Here is a 21,365-nt window from a genome sequence, read left to right on the forward strand (position 1 = left end):
TGACTTGTAGAAAGAGACATTTTAACATTTTTAGAAGGTATTACTGGCACACAAAACCTTAAATTAGAGTGAATAAACGAAGACTTGGCACAGCACTTCTGAAAGGTTGCCAACCCCTGGTGTAGACATACCCTTTGACTCCAGTAGGAGCTGAGGGTGTTTAGCACCTTGCAGGCTGGGATGCCATTGGCCAGATTTTCATGACATCTCAGCATCCAGCAATCATCCTTCTTCTCATTGGGGCTGAGGGAGGGAATTCTCCTTTGTTCTTGTAGTATAGAGAGGACTGTGTTGGAATTGCAAGCTATCACTTTAGGAGAGGGAGGTTCCAGGTCCTGTTTCCAGGCTAGAGGGCTCTAGCAAAGCATGGGAGCAGAATCAGGGCTTGTCTACAGGAACAGTTATTTTGTGGCAAGCTGGGATGTAAATCTGCCTCTCACTAACCTGGTGTGCACTAACTGTCTGTGTGGACCCTGCTACATGCATTAAAAATTCCACGGTGTGCTTTGATCTACCCCACTTTGAAACGGGAACAGATCAAAGTGCACCACGGAACTTTTAGTGCAGTGCAGCAGGGTGAACACAGCCCGTTAGTGTGCAGTAGGCAGGTGCACGGTGGATTTACACCCCAGCGTGCTGCATGCTATCTGTGGCTATAGATGAGCCACTGTAAGGCAAGATGGGGTGAATTGTGCCCACAGCCTTAGGGAGGTGCCTCCCTCTCTGTTCTGGGGTTCTTGTGTATTCAGATTCTGGATTCTAAAACATAGAGTCATGATACACTGCAACCTTCCAGCAGGAGTATTTATGTTTGTATCTGTGTGTGTGTGTGTGTGTGTGTGAGGATCACAGTTCTCAGTGTGAGTGGGGGAGGGAATTCTCCTTTGTTCTCAGGTAAAGCTGTGGGTTCTGAGTATTTATGAGAATCTGGGTAATAAAGTCATTTTTCCTGACTAGCACAAGAGACCCCTGGGTATGGTCTGAGCATTGCTACTTAGATTACATCTCAAAATACCAGCAATAAAAGTTCAGGCCCAAAATATGCAGAAACAAAATCTTACCTAAGAGCACCTTAATTTTTAAAGAAAAAGGTTGTGATTTTATGTATTATCATCTACCAAATACCTTGTTTACTATCGAATAATAGTAAGAATGTTGTATTTGTAAAGCACTATTCATCTGAGGTCTCATAGTGCTGTACTTCTGGTTAGTCTATGATATGCCCAGTATTACCTGATTGTTATGTTCACAACACACACACGGATAATTAAATACTCTTCCTGAAAGGCTGCAATGTAACACTGCTTTATTTCTAATAATCCAGAACTCTAACAGCCAAATACAGAGAGAGACAAAGCAGGCTGCTCCCTAAGGCAGAAGCAAACCCATCCTGCTGTAGGCTGGCTCTTTGCAGACTGACTGCAGAAGACCCAGATGCACGTTCCCTACAGAGCCCTTTAGCCTGCAAGTAGGACCAGGAATCCCCTCAGTATTTAAAGTGACACTTGTAATTTCAAGTGTCAGCTTGTAATATTTACACAGTTTTCAGTACACGACACTAATCACTTAGCAAGGACTCTCTAGACAGCCATTGCTCCAAGGCCCTGGAAAGAGGACACTGGAGGAATTTTTAGTCTGAATCTCCAGGCTTGAGTTTTGTTTTAATGAATATCCTATATTAATGTATTTTGGGCCAAATTCTTTCATGTGCTGAACCCCACTGAGCACAGGTGAGTTGGGGTGTCAGGAAGCTGATCACAACTCTCTGATTCGGAGGGCCAGTCTGCACTGGCTGCAGTCTTGGGATCAGTTAGAGCAGCCTCGGGAATGCCTGTGGGGGACAGTGTAGCATAACGGAGCTGCACTCTACCCCCTCCCTACCCTCAACACACCCCCTCCCATTAATTAACCATGTTCAGTAACCAGGCTAAAGGTTGGGTTTTTATTGGCTTAATAATAAAGCACAAAGCAGCCACATCTCCCTGTGTATTTCCCTGTGAGACTCTTTTAACTAGTCACATTGTCACCACTGTCACAGAGTCCTGCCTTCATTCTGTGCATGTTTGCTCCCAAGTCAATGGCACTTTCTCTTGCAGAGCTGTTTTTCCCACAAGTCAATCCCTGGATGGTGGCTCTATGGGTGATCCTGGCTCTCCTGGCTGTTCTCCTTCTCCTGGCCAGTTACTGCTTCTGGAGGCAACACAGAGGAAAAGGTGATGTAACAAGATGGGGGAACTTGGTGATTGTTTATTTTATATATATATATAAAACCAAAAGTAAAGATACAGGGATTAAGGGGCTTTGATTCAATGTTTGGAGAAGTTTCAGGCAATGGGAGCTGGGCTGAAGGCAAAGAGGGAGCTGAATAAATTATGATCATGCTTGAACCAAGAAGTGTCAAGTGGTTTCACCCCTTCAGATCAAATGTGATTCTGAACTGTTCCCTGGGGATCAGCATGGCTCAGTTTGAAACACCATGTGAGGCTCAGGTTACTGGACTTGGAGCACTGACATATGTCACTTGGCTACTTACAGGAAAACCAGAATGCAAAGCCGGGCAGGGAGTACTTATGGCCCAGTTCCCCCTTTCAGTCTGTGCATGAACCCCCTGCCCCATCTCCCCATGCAGGTGAGTAGGAGCTGTGGATGGGCAAAGTAATGGCTGTGCTAACAGAAAGGGTAGCAGTTACCTTATCTACCCTAAGGGTATGTCTACACTGCTCACCTTACAGCACAGCTGTGGGCAAAAAGCACCCCAAACGAGCGGTAGTAGCTTTATCGTCAGGAGCGCGGCTCCCAGTGATTAAAGCGCTGTCTATACTGGCACTTTTCAACACTAAAACTTTTGTCACTCAGGGGGGTGTTTTTTCACTCCCCTGAACAACTAAAATTTTAGCGCTGAAACTGGTAGTGTAAACACAGCCTAAGATTTGTTTAACCTGAGATCCTGCTGCAGCAACAGGGCAATTAACTCTCTATTGCAATATAAGTGCTCAGATGTAGGTTTTTTTCCCCTTTAGTTCTAAAAGGCAGAAATTGTCCTTCAGTGATCTTTGTGTTTATAGGGCAGCTGGAGTTTCCAACGCTGCATAAGGGGTCTGAATGCCCGATTTTTGTTTAAAGTAATGGGCACTGAATGTGCAACCCCCCAAAGCAGCTGTGAAAGTCCCACCTGGAAGGTTTTCTCACCTGAAGTGCTGTGAACTGTATATAGAAATATACTAGTGCTGGAAGAATTGGGAAGGGGAAATGTCTGTTCCAATGATTTCCCAGTGTTGATGGAACCAGGTAATTCAGAGAAGCAGAGAGGAGTTGTGCTTTGTACTTGTGAAAGTTGGAACTGGATGTTGCACCTTTAGAACTGTTGCCTACACACTCTGTCAGCACCAGGTGCGAACTGGTTTAGTTTGTGACCTGTTACTTAATGAGGGGAGAAAAATAACAGAAATGTGGAAATGGCAGAGGTGCTTAATGACTTCTTTGTTTCTGTTTTCACCAAGGAGGTTGGTGGTGATTGAACGTCTAGTGTAGTGAATGCCAGGGAAAATGAGGTAGGATCAGAAGAGGCTAAAATAGGAAAAGAACAAGTTAAAATTACTTGGACAAATTAGATGTCTTCAAGTCACCAGGGCCTGATGAAATGCCTAGAATACTCAAGGTGCTGACTAAGGAGATATCTGAGCCATTAGTGGTTATCTTTGAAAAGTCATGGAAGACGAGAGAGATTCCAGAAAACTGGAAAAGGGCAACTATAGTGCCCATCTATGGGTATATCTACACTGGCAAGTATCTGCGCAACAAGTTACACCACTTTTATTAAAGTGCTGGAAATAAACCGCTGCTGTGTATCCACACTGGGCTCCTTGTGACGATGGAGCACATCCACATTAGCAGCTCTTGCAAGGGCAAAGAGAGCAGTGCACTGTGGTAGCTATCCCACCATGCAACTGGCCACAGGGTGCTTTGGGAAGGGTTTGCAATGCCTCATGGGGCAGGCACAGCATCACATGATGCAGATTTCCCAATCCCATTGTTCCATGGGCATCCTACTACAGCTGCTGTTCAACTGAAGTGTGTGACAGGGAGTGTGTGTGTGTATGGAGGGGGGGAGAGACAGTGTGTTTTAGGGGACAGAGATGAGTCAGCATGCTGTCTTGTAAGTTCACACAGCAGCAGCAAGCAACCAGTTTTGTGGTAGGGGGAGGGGGAAACCCCAACATCAGCACCCGCCTCCCTCCCCAGCTCTCTGCACAGCACTTGCCTCTCTCTCTTACACATTCAGGCCCCGTCTACACTGGCAAGTTTGTGCGAAGTAAAGCAGCTTTGAGTGCTGTAACTCCCGAGGTGTACACACTGCCAAGCCACTTAGTGCGCAGAATCTGTGCTGTTGTAGCACTCTAAAAAAACCCACCCCAACAAGAGGCGCTGGGGCTACAGCGCTGTGGTGCCAGTGTAGACAGTGTGGCGATTACAGCCCTGTGATTGGCCTCTACGAGGTGTCCCACAATGCCTTTTCTCACCTCTCTGGCCATCAGTTTCAACTCTACTGCCCTGCCCTCAGGTGACCATCAGCCCCAGCCTGTAAATTCTTTTACAAATTTGAAAGTCCCCTTCCTGTTTGCTCGGGGACAGGTGCAGTGGTCTCAGAGCATCTTTCCAGGTGGCCATGCCTGCTCCATGCACCAGGCCATCCCCCACTTGGAGCAATGCTGAGCTGCTGGATCTCATCAGTATTTGGGGAGAGGAGGCAAATACAGTGCAGTCAGAGCTCCACTCCAGCTGTTGGAATTATGATACCTACGGACAGATTTCTAGATGCATGACAGAAAGGGGCCATGACCGGGACACACTGCAGTGCAGGGTCAGAGTGAAGGAGCTGCGGAACGCCTACCACAAGGTGCGGGAGGCAAACTGCCGCTCTGGTGCTGCACCCACAAGCTGACAGTTCTATAAAGAGCTGGATGCGATACTCGCTGGTGACCCCACCTCCACTGCAAAGGACCCTGTGGATACTTCAGTGGCTTGCATGCCAGTTGACAATGCACCGAGCCAGGAAGAGGCAATCTTGGATGAAGATGGGGAGAGGGAGCCAGAGGCAGAGGATGACTCAGAGACCAGAGATGCATGCAGTCAGGAGCTCTTCTCTACCCCGGAGGAGCCTTCCCAGTCACAGCAGTCAGAGCTTGGCGAAGTGCAAACAGGAGAGGAGGCCCCTGGTAAGTGGATCTGATTTTGGGAATTGCTGAAGCGAGTTGTTGAGGGAAGAAGGGTTGCAGAAAGCAGGCTTGTCTCCCACCTCATGCCTAGTCTGAGCAGTGGAACAGGCTGTTGATACGCTCCCTCACTTCACAGGAATCTCCCTCGGAGATCTCCAGGAAACTCTCATGGAGATACTGGGCAATCTGCTGCCACAGGTTCCTCGGCAGAGCTGCTTTGTTTCTTGCCCCATTAACGGTATCTTTCCTGCGCCACTGTGCTGTCATGGGCGGGGGGCGAGAGGAACCATAGCTGCACACAGGCTAGCTGCATAGGGGACAGGCTGGAAGCTGCAGGCTTGGAGAAGACCTTCCCTTAATTCTCTGCTCACCCTCAGCAGCAAGATATCTTCCATAACAAACACCTCCCATGGAAAGTGTGGGGACAGGGCTGATTATCAGGCCCACCCTACAGAGTTGGCTCTCCCCAAGTGCCCAAGTGCCACGTGCTCAGTGTACAGCAGGGTCTGGGAACAGTGATTTACCCTCCCCCTGTTTTGGGGGGTCTTCTGGCTCATGTGTGCTTGCCTGGGGGTCAGCCAGTTAGTGACAGGTGTCTGAGTACTGGCTGTGTTTTCAAGCACTGAAACAGTGTTGTCTGTGTTGCAAACAATCCCGCTTCTGTAAAATGTTGCATTTAAACTTCACAGAGATGATCTTGGGAGCAGAGCCTCCCTCTTCGTTATTGGCGGCAGAATGACTGGGCAGAAATAGAAAGCGTCCAAGGAGAACTAAGGAGGACTTTATGCGTGAGGTTATGATGCACTCCGCCGCTGACAAACAGGGATTGAAGGAGTGGCGGGATAGTGAGAAGAGGGACCGGAAAGAGAACGCGGCACACCAGAAAGAAGCTACGGGATGGCTGTTAACAGTTAGGGAGCACCGAGCGGAAATGCTCCAGGTGATATTAGCTCTTCAAATTGAGCAGCTCCGCGTCCATCCACCGCTGCAGCCACTGTTGCAAAACTCTTTCCCATGCACGTCCCAGACACTGCTAACACAGGCCTGGTCTACACTAGGCATTTAAATCGGTTTTAGGAGCGTAAAACCGATTTAACGCCAAAACCGTCCACACTAGGAGGCAACTTATATCGATTTTAATGGCTCTTTAAACCGGTTTCTGTACTCCTCCCTAACGAGAGGAGTAACGCTAGTATCGGTATTAACATATCGGATTAGGGTTAGTGTGGACGCTGATCGACGGTATTGGCCTCCGGGAGCTATCCCACAGTGCACCAGTGACCGCTCTGGACCGCAATCTGAACTCGGATGCAGTGGTCAGGTAAACAGGAAAAGCCCCGCAAACTTTTGAATATTTCCTGTTTGCTCAGCGTGGAGCTCCGATCAGCACGGGTGGCGATGCAGTCCGAAATCAAAATAAAAAAAGAGTTCCCGCATGGACCATGCGGATGTGATCGCTGTAAGGGCAGGCAAATCCGTTCTATCAGCGCTCCGTTACAGAAGATGAAATTCAGAATCCTTTTTTAAAAATCTCCAGACAGACGCCATAGCAGGGACTCAGCGCACTGCAGCGTGACAAGCGTAACGGAAAGCCAAAGAATCAAATGGATGCTCATGGACTGGAGGACTGAAGCTATCCCACAGTTCCTGCAGCCTCCGAAAAGTATTTGCATTCTTGGCTGAGCTCCAAATGCTTCTAGGGTCAAACACAGTGTCCGCGGGTCAGGGCATAGCTTGGCAATCTACTCACCCACCCCCCACCCACCCCCAGAAGCGAAAGGTAAAACAATCCTCTGACTCTTTTACATGTCACCCTATCTTTACTGAATGCTGCAGATAGACACGATAGTGCAGCACTCAACACCAACATCCTTGCTCCCCGCCCCCCGCCATGGGCGGCTGATGGTACAAAATGATGGAAATCCATCCTCATCATCAGCCTCAGCTGATGGTACAAAAGGACTGGTAACCGTCCTCGTCATCAGCCTATTGGCCCTAATTTTTTCTGGTGGATGGATGGTGCAATATGGCTGGTAACCATCCTCATCATAGCAACAGGGGGCTGAGCTCCATCAGCCCCCACCCTTCATGTGTAAAGAAAAGATTCAGTTGCCCCTGGACTAGCAGTGGGATGCTGGGCTTCTCTCCTACACACTGCTTAATGTCCTGTCTGGACTATCATAGCAGCTGGAGGCTGCCTTCCACTCATTTCTCACTAACAAGTCAGTGTGTCTTATTCCTGCATTCTTTATTAATTCATCACACAAGTGGGGGGACAATGCTACGGTAGCCAAGAAAGGCTGGGGGAAGAACGGAATCAACAGGTGGGGTTGTTACAGGAGCACCCCCTGTGAATAGCATACAGATCATAATTTCTGCAGGCTCTGACACAGAGCAGCTGTGCTCTCTGGTTCTATGATACGGTGGTTCTCTAGTACACTTGCCTATATTAGGCAGCACTGATTCTATTTTTAGATACCAAAAAGGAGGGATTGACTCAGGGAGTCATTCCCAATTTTTGCTTTTGCGCCCCTGGCTGATCGGCCAGGGGCACTTATGACAGCAGCAAATGGTACAAAACGATGGAAGGTGCAATATGGCTAGTAACCAATCTTGGCTTTTGCGCCCCTGGCTGATCGGCCAGGGGCACTAGCAGCAAATGGTACAAAAGGACTGGTAGCCATGATCATCCTCAGTTCCAATTTATGGAAGGGTTTGGATGGTGCAATATGGCTAGTAACCATCTCTGCTGTCATGCAAAAGCAAAAGCATGCTTCTGTGTAGCGCTGCTGAATCGCCTCTGTGAGCGGCATCTAGTACACATACGGTGAGAGTCACAAACGGCAAAACAAGCTCCATGATTGCCATGCTATGGCATCTGCCAGGGCAATCCAGGGGAAAAAGGCACGAAATGCTTGTCTGCCGTTGCTTTCCCAGACGAAGGAGTGACTGACGACATTTACCCAGAACCACCCGCGACAATGATTTTTGCCCCATCAGGCACTGGGATCTCAACCCGGAAGTTCCAAGGGGCGGGGGAGGCTGCGGGAACTATGGGATAGCTAGGGAATAGCTACCCACAGTGCAACGCTCCAGAAATCGACGCTAGCCACGGACCATGGACGCACACCACCGATTTAATGTGCTTAGTATGGCCGCGCTCCACCCAATTTTATAAATTCTGTTTTACAAAACCGGTTTATGCAAATTCGGAATAATCCCGTAGTGTAGACGTACCCACACTGTTATAAACATCTTGGCTTCACTCTCTACCGGCAGCATTCCACTCCTCTCTCCTCACAGTCCAGCAGTGTGGACTCCGAATACCCACTGCATTCAACACCTATCCCTCTGCAGTTTGGCCCTGCCGAAGTACAGCACCCGCTGCATCCAGGGCCGGCTCCAGACCCCAGCGCGCCAAGCGCGCGCTTGGGGCGGCATTTTGCCGGAAGGGTGGCAGGCGGCTCCGGCGGACCTTCCGCAATCATGCCTGCGGGAGGTCCACCAGAGCCGCGGGACCAGCGGACCTCCCGCAGGCATGACTGCGGAGGGTCCGCTGGTCCCGCAGCTCGGGTGGACCTCCCACAGGCATGCCTGCGGATGATTCACTGGAGCCGCTGGACAAGCGGACCCTCCGCAGGCACGTCTGCAAGAGGTTCTCTGGAGCCGCGGGACCAGCGTGCTTGGGGCGGCCAAATTCCTAGAGCCGCCCCTGGCTGCATCATACTACTAAGGAGAAGGTTGGGTATGATCCCTGGACACACACAAATCTGTAGTCGTTCCAGGCCCCCTCCGCCTCTTGAGACCTTCCCTTCCCCCATCCTCTTCCCTGCTGATGATTTTTTTCATTTGACTCTCTCCTCTGGTTGTTGTCTTTCCATAAATGAATTGTGCTGGTTTGAAATCAATCTTTATTCTATTAAGTGAAAGCAAAGAGAGCACTGCAAAGCAACTTACAGTTATGTTAAGGCCTTCTCTTGCATCACGTGCACCAATCACCTCCTAGCATTACAAGCACTGCAATCCCGAGCATAGCAACAGATAATAGTGGCTTTCGGCTTCAAATTGTTGCCTCAAAGCATCCCTGATCCTTATGGCCCCGCTCTGTGCCCCTTTAATAGCCCTGGTCACTGGCTGTTCACACTCAGCCTCCAGGCACTGAGCCTCTGTGGTCCAGGCCTGAGTGAAGCTTTCATCCTTCCCTTCACAAATATTATGGAGTGTACAGCACTTGGCTATAAGCATAGGAATATTGTCATCTGCCATGTCCAGCTTCCCATACAGGCATCACCAGCGGGCTTTTAAATGGCCATATGTACACTCCACAGTCATTCTGCACTTGCTCAGCCTGTTGAACAGCTTCTTGCTGCTGTCAAGTTGCCCAGTTTATGGCTTCATGAGCCACGCATTCAGGGGTAGGCTGGGTCTCCCAGGATCACAATGGGCATTTCGACTTCCCCTACAGTGATGTTCTGATCAGGGAAGAAGGTCCCTGCTTGCAGCTTCTTGAACAGGCCACTGTTCCGAAAGATGGTTGTGTCATGCACCTTTCCAGACCAGCCTGCATTAGTGGCTGTGAAATGCCCACGATGATGCATAAGCAACTGGAGAACCACTGAGAAATATGCCTGGTGATTAATGTACTCGGAGGCTAGGTGGTCTGGTGCCAGAATTGGAATGTGTGTGCCATCTATCACCCCTCCGCAGTAAGGGAAGCCCATTTGTGCAAAGCCATCCACAATATCACACACGTTCATAGAATCATAGAATCTCAGGGTTGGAAGGGACCTCAGGAGGTCATCTAGTCCAACCCCCTGCTCAAAGCAGGACCAAACCCAACTAAATCATCCCAGCCAGGGCTTTGTCAAGCCTGACCCTAAAAACCTCTAAGGAAGGAGATTCCACCACCTCCCTAGTAACCCATTCCAGTTCTTCACCACCCTACTAGTGAAGAAGTTTTTCCTAATATCCAACCTAAACCTCCCCCTCTGCAACTTGAGACCATTACTCCTTGTTCTGTCATCTTCTACCACTGAGAACAGTCTAGATCCATCCTCTTTGGAACTCCCTTTCAGGTAGTTGAAAGCAGCTATCAAATCCCCCCTCATTCTTCTCTTCTGCAGGCTAAACAATCCCAGTTCCCTCAGCCTCTCCTCATAAGTCATGTGTTCCAGCCCCCTAATCATTTTTGTTGCCCTCCGCTGGACTCTCTCCAATTTATCCACATCCTTCTTGTAGTGTGGGGCCCAAAACTGGACACAGTACTCCAGATGAGGCCTCACCAGTGCTGAATAGAGGGGAATGATCACATCCCTCGATCTGCTGGAAATGTCCCTACTTATACAACCCAAAATGCCATTAGCCTTCTTGGCAACAAGGGCACACTGTTGACTCATATCCAGCTTGCCCAGAGTCATGGTCTTTCAGAGCAGAATGAGATTACTGGCCCTGCACACTTCCATCAACACGATTCCAATGATCGACTTTCCCACTCCGAACTGTTTAGCGACAGATCGGTAGCCGTCTGGAGTAGCCAGCTTCTGCAGTGCAATTGCCACGTGCTTCTCCAGCAACAGGGCAGCTCTCATTCTCATGTCCTTGCATCACAAGGCTGGAGGAGCTCATCACACAGTCCCATGAATGTGGCTTCCTCATCTGAAAGTTCTGCAGCCACTGCTCATCATCCCAGATGTGCATCATGATGTGATCCCACCACTCAGTGATTGTTTCCTGAGGCAAAAGCGGAGTTCCACCGTGGTCAGCACCTCTGGGAATTTCACAAGCAATCTTGTGTCATAGCTGGTATGCGTGGCGAGATCAATGTCACCCTCCTCTTGCCTTTGTAGTTTAAGGAATAGCTCCACTGCCATTTGTGACGTGTTGGTCAGTGCGAGCAGCATTCTGGTCAACAGCTCAGGATCCATTCCTGCAGCCTGAAGAGGCAGGGCGCAGCACACAAACCATTGAAAGATGGTGCCAAATGTGGACGGGAGCACACCTATTACTGGGATGCGAAGCAATGCATCACGGGGCATTGGGACAGGATCCAGGATGCCCCGCGACTCCTTCCACCTTCCCACAAGTCTTAGCAGCAAAAGAGAAAGAGGTGCTCTGTGGGATAGCTGCCCAGAGTGCACCGCTGTGAATAGCGCTGCAAGTGTGAACACGCTATTGCGCAGGCAGCTGTCAGTGTGGACACACAACAGCGGTTTCCCTTCTGTGCTGTCTGAGCAGCACTGTAACTTTGCCAGTGTAGACGTGCACACACACACACACCCTCTGCCTCCGTGTTCAACAGCAGGAGCATTCCATATTAGAGGTTTGCTTTGTGTCCCGGAGCAGATAAGCACAGCACGCAGGGGCTGTCAGAAATGGAGCTTTGAAAGAGGAGTGGCACAGCAGCTCATTGTTTTGAATTCGGCTGCCTGGGAGATTATGGGCTGCCCTTGAGGGATTATGGGACACTTCTGGAGGCCAATTGATTGCTTTCTGCACTATAATGTGTTTCCACTGCCAATACAGTGCTGGAGCCTCTGCGCTTTAAGGCTCACGACTCTTGTCAAGGTGTTTTGTTTTGTAAAATTGCAACTGAGGAATTTCTGTGCACAAAGTGGCTTGGCAGTGTGTACACCTCGGGAGTTACACTGCAGAAAGCTACTTTACTGCTCAGTAACTTGCCAGTGTAGCCAAGGCCTATAAAAAAGGGGAAGAAGGACAATCCAGGGAATTACAGACCAGTCAGCTTAACTTCTGTGCCCAGAAAGATAATGGAGCAAATAATCATGGAATCAATTTGCAAACATCTAGAAGATAATAAGGTGATAAGTAACAGTCAGCATGGATTTGTCAAGAACAAATTGTGTCAAACCAACCTGATAGCTTTCTTTGACAGGGTAACAAGCCTTGTGGATGGGGGGAAGTGGTAGATGTGGTATATCTTGACTTTAGTAAAGCTTTTAATACTATCTCGCATGACCTTCTTGTAAACAAACTAGGGAAATACAACCTAGATGGAGCTACTATAAGGTGAGTGCAAAAGTGGTTGGAAAACCGTTCCCAGAGAGTAGTTATCAGTGGTTCACAGTCATGCTGGAAGGGCATAACGAGGGGGATCCTGCAGGGATCAGTTCTGGGTCCGGTTCTGTTCCATATCTTCATCAATGTTTTAGATAATGACATACAGAGTACACTTATAAAGTTTGCGGATGATACCAAGCTGGGAGGGGTTGCAAGTGCTTTGGAGGGTAGGATTCAAATTCAAAATGATCTGGACAAATTGGAGAAATGGTCTGAACTAAATAGGATGAAATTCAATAATGACAAATGCAAAGTACTCCACTTAGGAAGGAACAATCAGTTGCACACATACAAAATGGGAAATGACTGTGGAAGGAAGGAGTACTGCAGAAAGGTATCGGGGGGTCATAGTGGACCACAAGCTAAATATGAGTCAACAGTGTAACACTGTTGCAAAAAAAGTGAACATAATTCTGCGATATATTAGTAGGAGTGATGTAAGCAAGACACGAGAAGTAATTCTTCTGCTTTACTCCACGCTGATTAGGCTTCAACTGGAGTACAGGTCTGTCTCATCTTACGCTGGGGTTACGTTCCACAGTCAGCCCGAAAAGCGAAAATCGTGTATAGTCAAAATTACATTGAGTGTAATGGCGAGCGGAATCGCCCACACTACAGAAACAGTATTTAAATTGTTATTTTTCTCATTTTTTTCTTGTTTTTGCCAACTGTGTAAAGCTGAAATCATGCATATTAAATGTGCCTAAGATGCGACAGACCTGTATTGTGTCCAGTTCTGGGCACCATATTTCAGGAAGGATGTGGACATATTGAAGAGAGTCCAGGGAAGAGTGACAAAAATGATGAAAGATTGGGTTTGTTTAGTCTGGAAAAGAGAAGGCTGAGAGGGGACATGATAACAGTTTTCAAGTTTGTAAAAGGTTGTTACAAGGAGAAGGAAGAAAAATTGTTTTTCTTAACCTCTGAGGATAGGACAAGAAGCAATGGGCTTAAATTGCAGAAAAGGCAGTTTTGGTTGAACATTAGGAAAAACTTCCTAACTGTCAGGGTGGTTAAGCACTGGAATAAATTGCCTCAGGAGGTTGTGCAGTCTCCACCACTGGGGATTTTTAAGAGCAGGTTAGATAAACACCTGTCAGGGATGGTCTAGATAATACTTAGTCCTGCCATGAGTGCAGGGGACTGGACTAGATGACCTCCCTTCCAGTTCTATGATTCTATGTGGCTTGAGTCCACAGTATCATAGGTGCCGACTGTGTGGGTACTCTGAGGCTGGAGCACCCACTGGGAAAAATTAGTGGGTGCTCAGCACCCACTGGCATCCAAGCTGCCCCCTCCCCAGAGCGAGTCTCAGTTGCCGGAGGCCCCACTGACCAACTCCTCCCTCTCCCTCCCAGCCCCTCCTGCCCACCACGAAACAGCTGTTTTGCAGCATTCAGGATGCTCTGGGCTTGGGTGAATAGTGGTGGAATGGGTTGGGAAGAAGCGGGGTGGGGGCTTGGGGGAAGGGCCTAGAAACGTACTTTTTCTTCAAGAAGAAAGTCTGTGCTCAGCAGCAACTGGCAGACATGACGTGACCTCCATTTCCAGCAACGTTGGTACCCCAGGGCTGACGCACCCAAGAGGACGAGCTCCCAGTGGAAAGAGCTGATCTTAGAGGCGATGCCTGTAGTGGCCCATCTACACCTCACTCCGTGGCTCACGCTGACCTGAGCACCCAGCTAAAGAAAGACACCTCCACCCCATTCTTAGCTGGGGAACCTCCCACTTAACCTGGCCTTACAGGGAGCTGTTCCCATCTATCATTAGGACCAAGGAGGCAGGCACCATCCTCAAGATTAGAAGTTGGCCTGGGATGGGAGTGCAGGGACCTTCACAGACAGGCCCTTCTGTGTCTCTCCCTTTGTTCCTCTATTTCATAACTACAGCAGAGCTGCATTAAACAATAATAGGAACTTTACCATAAATATGATGGAATGAAATCTCATCTCTCCCTCTTTTCTCCCCCTAGAGACGCTGCAATCTGAAGTGGAGAGTGAGAAAGTTCAGTGTCTGGGCTAGTTACATTAACTGATGTAAGGGTTATTCCTAGAAATATGACAGGGGAATCTCACTTCTCACCCTTTTTTCTCTCTAGAGACTCTGCAATCTGAACTGAAGAGCGAGAAAGGTCAGTGTCTGGGGCCAATGGGGTGGGTTACAGGTTATATGAGAATGTTTCCCAAAAATGTGGCGGGTCAGTAAACTAGAGATTGCCGGGCAGGGGAGACATTTGGAATGAAGCCAAAGGGAGGCAGGGACCCAATGTAAAGATTGTCACAGCTGGGGATTCGGGGGCTGCAGCACCTGCAGCAGGGACACAGCAGAGCAATGGGGAGCAGTGATGGGTAGGAAATCAGTAGAGCTCCTCCCTTCAGCAGGCGTTGTGGGGGAAGGTATTCGATTCCAATGGGGAGGAAGGGTAGAGGGAGAGTAAATGCGTGTGTTGGAGAAAGTGCAAAACACCCGTGGGATGGAACAATTACAAATGACCTGCTGGTGTTTGAAGGGGTGATGGGGAATGTCTCCGTATCGGCACCAGAGCCCAAGCAGTGAGGCCAGGGCTGCTCACGCTGACACAGACGGGCTCTGCAGGGGAAGGGGCCACTTGTCCTTAAACCCCATGGAAATTACAGACACAGCACCCTGAGCCCAGGCCCTGAATAGCCCTAGCCCAACCAGGACAGAGTCATTACTGGGGGCTGAGACTTGTCCGGTATTTAACAGAGTCCCTCACATGGGGATCCCCCCATGTTCTGGCCTTTCCATGGCTGTGTAAAGAGGGAAGGGGCAGGATTTCACCCTCAGTGACCATGTGCTGCAAGGTGTGTGTGTTTGTTCTGGTATCCAGGACCATGATGCATTTTGTACTTATGGGGAGGGAGGGAGAATGTATCTCCTCTCTTCCCTCCCTGTTTTACCATGCACAGAGGTCACACTGTATTTGGATAGAGAAGGGAGGGGCCTGAATTCTCTGTTTCTCACCCCAGCAATCTTTGATGACAGGTAGCTGCCCCACTGCCTTCTGCCCCAATATCTGACATTGCCCCATTGCTACCTTCCCCAGTACCTGTCCTCATCCAGCTATGAGAGAGACACACAGAAGTTGGATGTTTCTGCTAAAATGATCAGCAGTGAGAATGGTGACAATTAAATTGTCATCGATCAGGCCTTAGTGTCAGCATCCCCACCCCACTGTCCTGAGTGTGAGCAGCAAACAGCGCTGCCTGCGGACTCAGGCAGATCTCACTGGGCTGGAGCACTGCTTACACTGAGATCACCCGCTCAGTTATACCTTCATACTCATCAAAGCTGGGCACATTGAAAATAGGATTCTAGGTCACCACAGAACTGTATCATATTCGTGGGGGTGGAGGGGCCCTCTATTTTCGACATCTCAGACTTAAGAACACACCTCTGAACAGCATAATAACCCACAGAGACCTTCCTACCAACACTACAAAAAGGATTCTGGGTGGATTCTTCCTGAAGGTTGAAACAACTGACTGGACTTCTACATAGAGTGCTTCCGCCGAAGTGCACGGGCTGAATTCGTGGATAAACAGCATTCAGAGCACCCAGGATCAGGGGGATGCAATGTGGGCTTAAAGCTGCTGTAGCCGTCCTGTGCCCTGGGCTACGGGTTCTGAGCACAGAATCTCACCCTGACAGCTTAGATCACGGAGCACATTTATGTGACAATTCTGTAACTAGAGGGTTGCTTACTTCGCTGTGTAAGCGGGGGAATGGTCCCGCTATTGTGGGGAACTTTCCTGGTTTATACACTGCCCCAGTGAAGTGGGCTAGCGAAAGGATCTGAGTCCTCGATCCCACTCCCTGTCTGACCTCAAGGGCTCCCCTTCCACTCTCCTGTGTGGCAGAGTCCTCATAACCCCAACAAGGCTGTGCCCATGATTCCAGGGGGGCTTGACCCCCAACCTTGTTGTGGTCACCTAGGACAGGGGCTAGGGTGTCCCCACTCCGGGGTGCTCCCTCTGCACTGGATGCTTCCCTGACTCACTGATCATTGGAAATGGGAAAGGTTAAAGGAAAACACGTCACCCTGCTCTGTGGCACAGGGGCATCACAACCAGCGTCTCTGGAATGTCAGGGAAGTTCAGTCTGTTCCTCACAAGTCCCAGGCCCCTGCCCAGGCCCTGGCTGTGCTGCAGGGACACTGTGGGTCAGACACTTGCTCTGGCAGTATCCACACACTCTCAGGCTCCAGGTGGCAGGACCCTTCTTCCCAGCATCGCCCCTGCCCTGTCAGGGTTACGACCTCCATCCAAGTCTGGCCTGCAGGGCCTCTTGGCTGAGGGCGTCTCCCTGTACTGGGCCTTTTGCTCAGGGTCCCCCTCACTCTCCCCAGCTGCCCACCGCACCCGGCTCTGGACTGTTCCAGCCTCAGCTCCAGCTCCAGCTCCAGCTCCAGCTCCAGCTCCATTCGGCCTCAGCACGGCTGCTGCTGCTGCTCTGCCTTCAGCTCCCTGGGCTGCTTCTCTGGCTCTGGTTGCTACAGCTCTGCTCCCAGCACAGGTCTGCTCTGTAGGCTGCTTCTGTGACTCTGCTCCCAGCACAGACCTGCTTCCTGGGCTTCTTGTCTGGCCCCTCTGGCTGGCGCGACTCTGCTCCCCAGCTCAGCTTGGGCCCCTGCTCTCTCCTTAGCTTGGCCCCACTCTGTCTGACCAAGGCAATTCCAGCTCACACAGAGGATGGGACCCCCTGGCCTCCTGACTCCCTGATTAGCCTGCCCACCCTGTCAATCAGGCTGAACTGGAGCATTGGCCTCTCCCCATTGTTCCTGGGGACTGTCAGTCTCAGGGTCCTTTCTTTTGGTAGTGGGAGCTAGCCAACCAAAGCACCCCCACTGAGTGTTAGTCAGGGGCAACAGTCCCCTTACAATTGCTTACATAGGCCCAGGGGCTGCATCCAGCTGGGCTCCTCACCCCAGCCCCTCAACCTTCAAATGGGTCCCTCTCCTCCCCCCCACCCCCATTGTAGCTCTAACCCTACTGATTTTCGTGAAAAGCAGAAAACTGGAATAACTAATTTCCACTAAAATCAGGCTTTTTCTGATTTTCACCCACATCCGTCTGAGCAGGGTGGGGAGGCAAGGGGCCTGACTGGAATATGGGGGTGAGGAGTCCAGCTGGCAGGGGCTGGTTGAAGAGGAGGCAAGAAGCCCAGCTGGGAAGGAGGTGACTGGAGTAGAATGATGAGCCTGTTAACCCTAACTCTGACCTCACCCTCACCTTAAACTCTGACCCTGAGGCCACTGCCTCACCCTGTATCTCGAGGGATCAGATGGTGATTTTAGTGGGAATCGGGCTGTTACAAATTTCCAGTTTTCATGAAAATCAGAAGGTTCTTCCCACTGATGCCCAGAACATGCCCTGAAACACTGGCACAGATGGAACCTGATTTTCAAAAGTTCTCCCGTTACAGACAGACAGAAACACCATCGAGTTCAGTGTGGGGCCTCCCTTCACTCAGCCAGAGGGGAAAGGAGACACCATTTACTCAGTGTTTTACCTGCACTTGGCCTTGTGTCCCCAGTATAAGGGGGGCAGTGGGAATAGCTAGAGGCAGAGCCCCTGTGTGTGTTCTGCTTTCGACCAGCAGAAAAATGACTCCTATAAGTTTGCAATAATTGAGTTAAATCTTCTGCCTTGTAACCCACCTCTCCTGTTATTCACTTCCAGCGGCGCATCGTGCAGAGAATGGTGAGTCTCTTTGTTCATGTCACTGGGGAGGAGAGGGGAAATCTCAGACTTTACAAGAAGTTTCATAGACCCTCTGGGCAGATCTCAGAGCCCTCGCTGTGAACAGAAAGTCAGTCTGGTTTGTGCGGTGCACAGAGAAGCTCGGCCCCTCGGCCCTCACACTCAGGACACAGAGCGAACAGACCCAAATCCCACTCACTGAACTCCCAGGGGTTTGTTGCTCCAACACAGCTGGGGGGCTGGAGCAGGTTTGGGCTCACTCTGCATGTAGCCAGCGCTGTGCCCAGGCTGTGAGCTGGCTGTTGTAGTTCACATCCTCGGTGTAACCTTGTCAGGCAGATAGTGGCCAGGGACATGGTGGCTGATGATGTCATCATGCTGCTTGTGACAGTGTCACGCTGCTTATCTTCTCTCCTATGCTGATTGGCTGCCAGCTCTGACCCTACTCTGTGCCTGGGCTGGCTGCTAGGCACTGCCATATCACAGAGAGGGGCACGTGATTTGTTACCCATGTAGGCTGAGCTGTACACCCAGGTGGGCCCTCACCCCACTACGGCCAGGTCCTTCACCCCACCCCCCATTCATGGCAGATCCCTGTTGATCTGGGTGAAAATTGGAAAACCAAATTCCATTAAATGTGGCTTTTCCATGTTTCTGATTTCCACCAAAATCCATAGAGTACTGCACAGGGCTGGAGTCAGGGAGGGGAGGGGTCTGGCTGGATTGGGGACAAGTTACCTGGCTGAGGCAGTGGCTGGAGGGGGATGAGAGGCACCCTGACCCTCACCCTAAACCCTAATCCTAACCCTGAGGTCACTTCCTCGCCCTGTATCCTGAGATTTTAGTGGAAATCAGGCTTTTACAGGTTTCCATTTTTCACCAAAATCCAGAAGCTTCTGCCCATTGATGCCTAAAACATGCCCTGAAATGGAGCTGATGGGACGTGATTTTCAAAAGTTATCACGTTGCAGACAGACAGACGGTCAGAAAGAAACGCCATCGAGTTGGGTGTGGGGCCTCACTTCCCTCAGCCAATAATAATAGTTGATTTTCATAAAAGCTTTAACCTCAAAGTAGTTGTTTTCTTTGGTGATAATTATCCAAACAGGCCTTTAGTGTGTGTTCACTAGGGCCTCAGTTCAGCAGGATAGTTAAGCACATGCTGCACTTGAAGCCCAGGAGTCAGTCCATCCCGGTTCAGCGTGTGCTTAAGGGTTTCACTGAATCAGGCTCTAAAACAGAAGCACTAGTTGCTTCAGGAGAAGGTGCGAGAAACCCCCTAGTGGCTGATGACAGACTAACCTGCTCCCAGGGAAAGTGTCCTCCTGACCCCAGTCAGTTAGCAATTGGCTTGTGCCCTGAAGCCGGGGGGTGGGGTGTTCTCTACCTTCCAGAATGGTTGCATATTTTGAGAACTGTGATAAGTCTGGAGATTCACATTTCCATATCAATGCCTGGGGCTTTTTGATTCCTTTGTCCATTGGGTTTTTTTCTTTGCTTGTCTGTTTTGTTTTAATCCTACCCAGTATAACTCTGTGTGTTCTCATTATCAATCTAAATGTCCTTTTGTTTTACTTCTGCTAAACTCCTGGCCTCAATGCTATCTTGTGGCAACCTGTTCCACAGGCTAATTATGCATCCTATAAAACAGTGTTTCATAGGGTCATACAATCATAGGACTGAAGGAACCTTGAGAGGTCATTTCCTCTTACAGTTTGAAATTTGTTGCTTTTCTGTCTATTTGAGTTTCCTCTTGTTCTTGTATTAGGAGAGAAGGTAGTTGTGAGCACCCAATTTCTCTCTCTCATTCACTGCTTTGTGTTTCTCTGTCATCATGTCTCCTATCGAAACTAAAATGTGGCATCTTTTTAAATCACTTCTTATTCGGACGTGTCTTCAGGGCTCTAATTATTATTGTTGACCAGCTCTGTAATGTCCTTTCTGCAGGGCCGGCTCTAGGCACCAGCAAACCAACAGGGCCGGCTCCAGACCCCAGCGCGACAAGCACGCGCGTGGGGCGGCACTTGCCGGCAGGGGCGGCAGATTGGGCCGGCGGACCTGCCGCAGTCACGCCTGCGGGAGGTCCACCGGAGCCCCGGGACGACCGGACCTGCCGCAGGCATGACTGCGGAGGGGGCGCTCCTCCCGCGGCTCCAGTGGACCTCCCGCAGGCGTGACTGCGGACAGTTCGCTGGTCGCGCGGGTCAGCTGGACCTCCCGCAGGCATGACTGCGGCAGCTCAACCACAGCCGCCGGACCAGCGAACCGCCCGCAGCTCCGGGAGGTCCAGCCGAGCCGCGCGACTAGCGGACCCTCACCAGTCAAGCCCGCGGGAGGTCCGCTGCTCCCGGGGCTCCGGGGCGCCTCCCGCGCATGACTGCTTGGGGTGGCGGAATATGTAGAGCCGCCCCTGCAAACCAAGCACATACTAGGGGTGGCCCTGGCAGCAGCAGCAGCGCGTCCTGCGTGGGGGACGCCCAGGGGCCACTGTGGTTTGCATCGGGGAGCAGCACCCACACCTTGTGGCCAGGTGGGCTCTGAGCGTTGGACACTCAGGCTGGGGGCCACCCTGCGCGGCGCACAGAGCTGCCTGCCAGTGCTGCAGGGTGGCCGTCCCCCAGTGCTGCAGCTGGGGCTGGGCGAAGTGGCCTGAGCTACCCAGGGACTGCGGCAGGGCGGCCAGGAGCAGCAGCAGCAGCAGGGACATAGAGGGGACCGGTGACTGGGGTGCTGCCATACGGGGCCGGCATCCTGCTGTCCGGGACTCCGCTCACTCTGGGGCTGCCCTGCTCTGACTCCTCAGCCCTCTGCCAGGCAGTCCCCCGGCTCTGCCCTCCCAGGTCCCAGCCGGTCCTGGAGGCGGGAGCCCCGGCTGGAGGGACCCTCGGCTGAGGTGTGGCTCAGGAGCCCCACTGCTTACCCTGACCCTACCAGCGCCAGACCAGCTGGAGGCAAGGGGAGAGCAAGCAGAGTCAGCACTGGTGGGGGGGAGCCCAGAGCTGGGGCAGCAGGGGGTGCGGGTGGGGTGAGAGCCCAGGGATGGGGTGGCAGGAGGGTGCAAGGGGGAGCCCAGGGCTAGGGTGGGGGGCAACCAAATTTTTTTTTTGCTTGGGGTGGCAAAAAACCTAGAGCCGGCCCTGCCTTTCTGAGATGGGGTGACCAGTACTGTCACAGTGCTCAGGTGAGGGACTAGATAAATATAGTTTTCTATCTTGTTCTTTCTGCATCCTAACTCTTCATTCTTTAAACCATTGCTGCACACTGAGCAGAGATCTTCATGGAACTGTGCACAATGATGCCTGGGTCTCTTTCCTGAGTAGTTACAGTTAATTTAGAACCCTATAACCAG

The 21,365-nt window shown here is 50.7% G+C and overlaps 1 long non-coding RNA gene and 1 pseudogene across 1 annotated transcript; one reads left to right on the top strand and one right to left on the bottom strand.

The window, feature by feature from the left end:
* The window catches only part of LOC120383794, a 118,286-nt pseudogene that overhangs the window by 81,116 nt on the left and 15,805 nt on the right, over positions 1-21,365 (top strand).
* Positions 1,924-18,367, bottom strand: LOC120383815. The gene is made up of 2 exons (XR_005588533.1): positions 17,974-18,367; positions 1,924-2,190 (listed from the first exon to the last, which is right to left on the bottom strand). It is a non-coding gene; the product is annotated as an uncharacterized LOC120383815 (long non-coding RNA).

The sequence above is a fragment of the Mauremys reevesii genome, linkage group 15, assembly GCF_016161935.1.
Source record: "Mauremys reevesii isolate NIE-2019 linkage group 15, ASM1616193v1, whole genome shotgun sequence".
NCBI lineage: Eukaryota > Metazoa > Chordata > Testudines > Geoemydidae > Mauremys > Mauremys reevesii.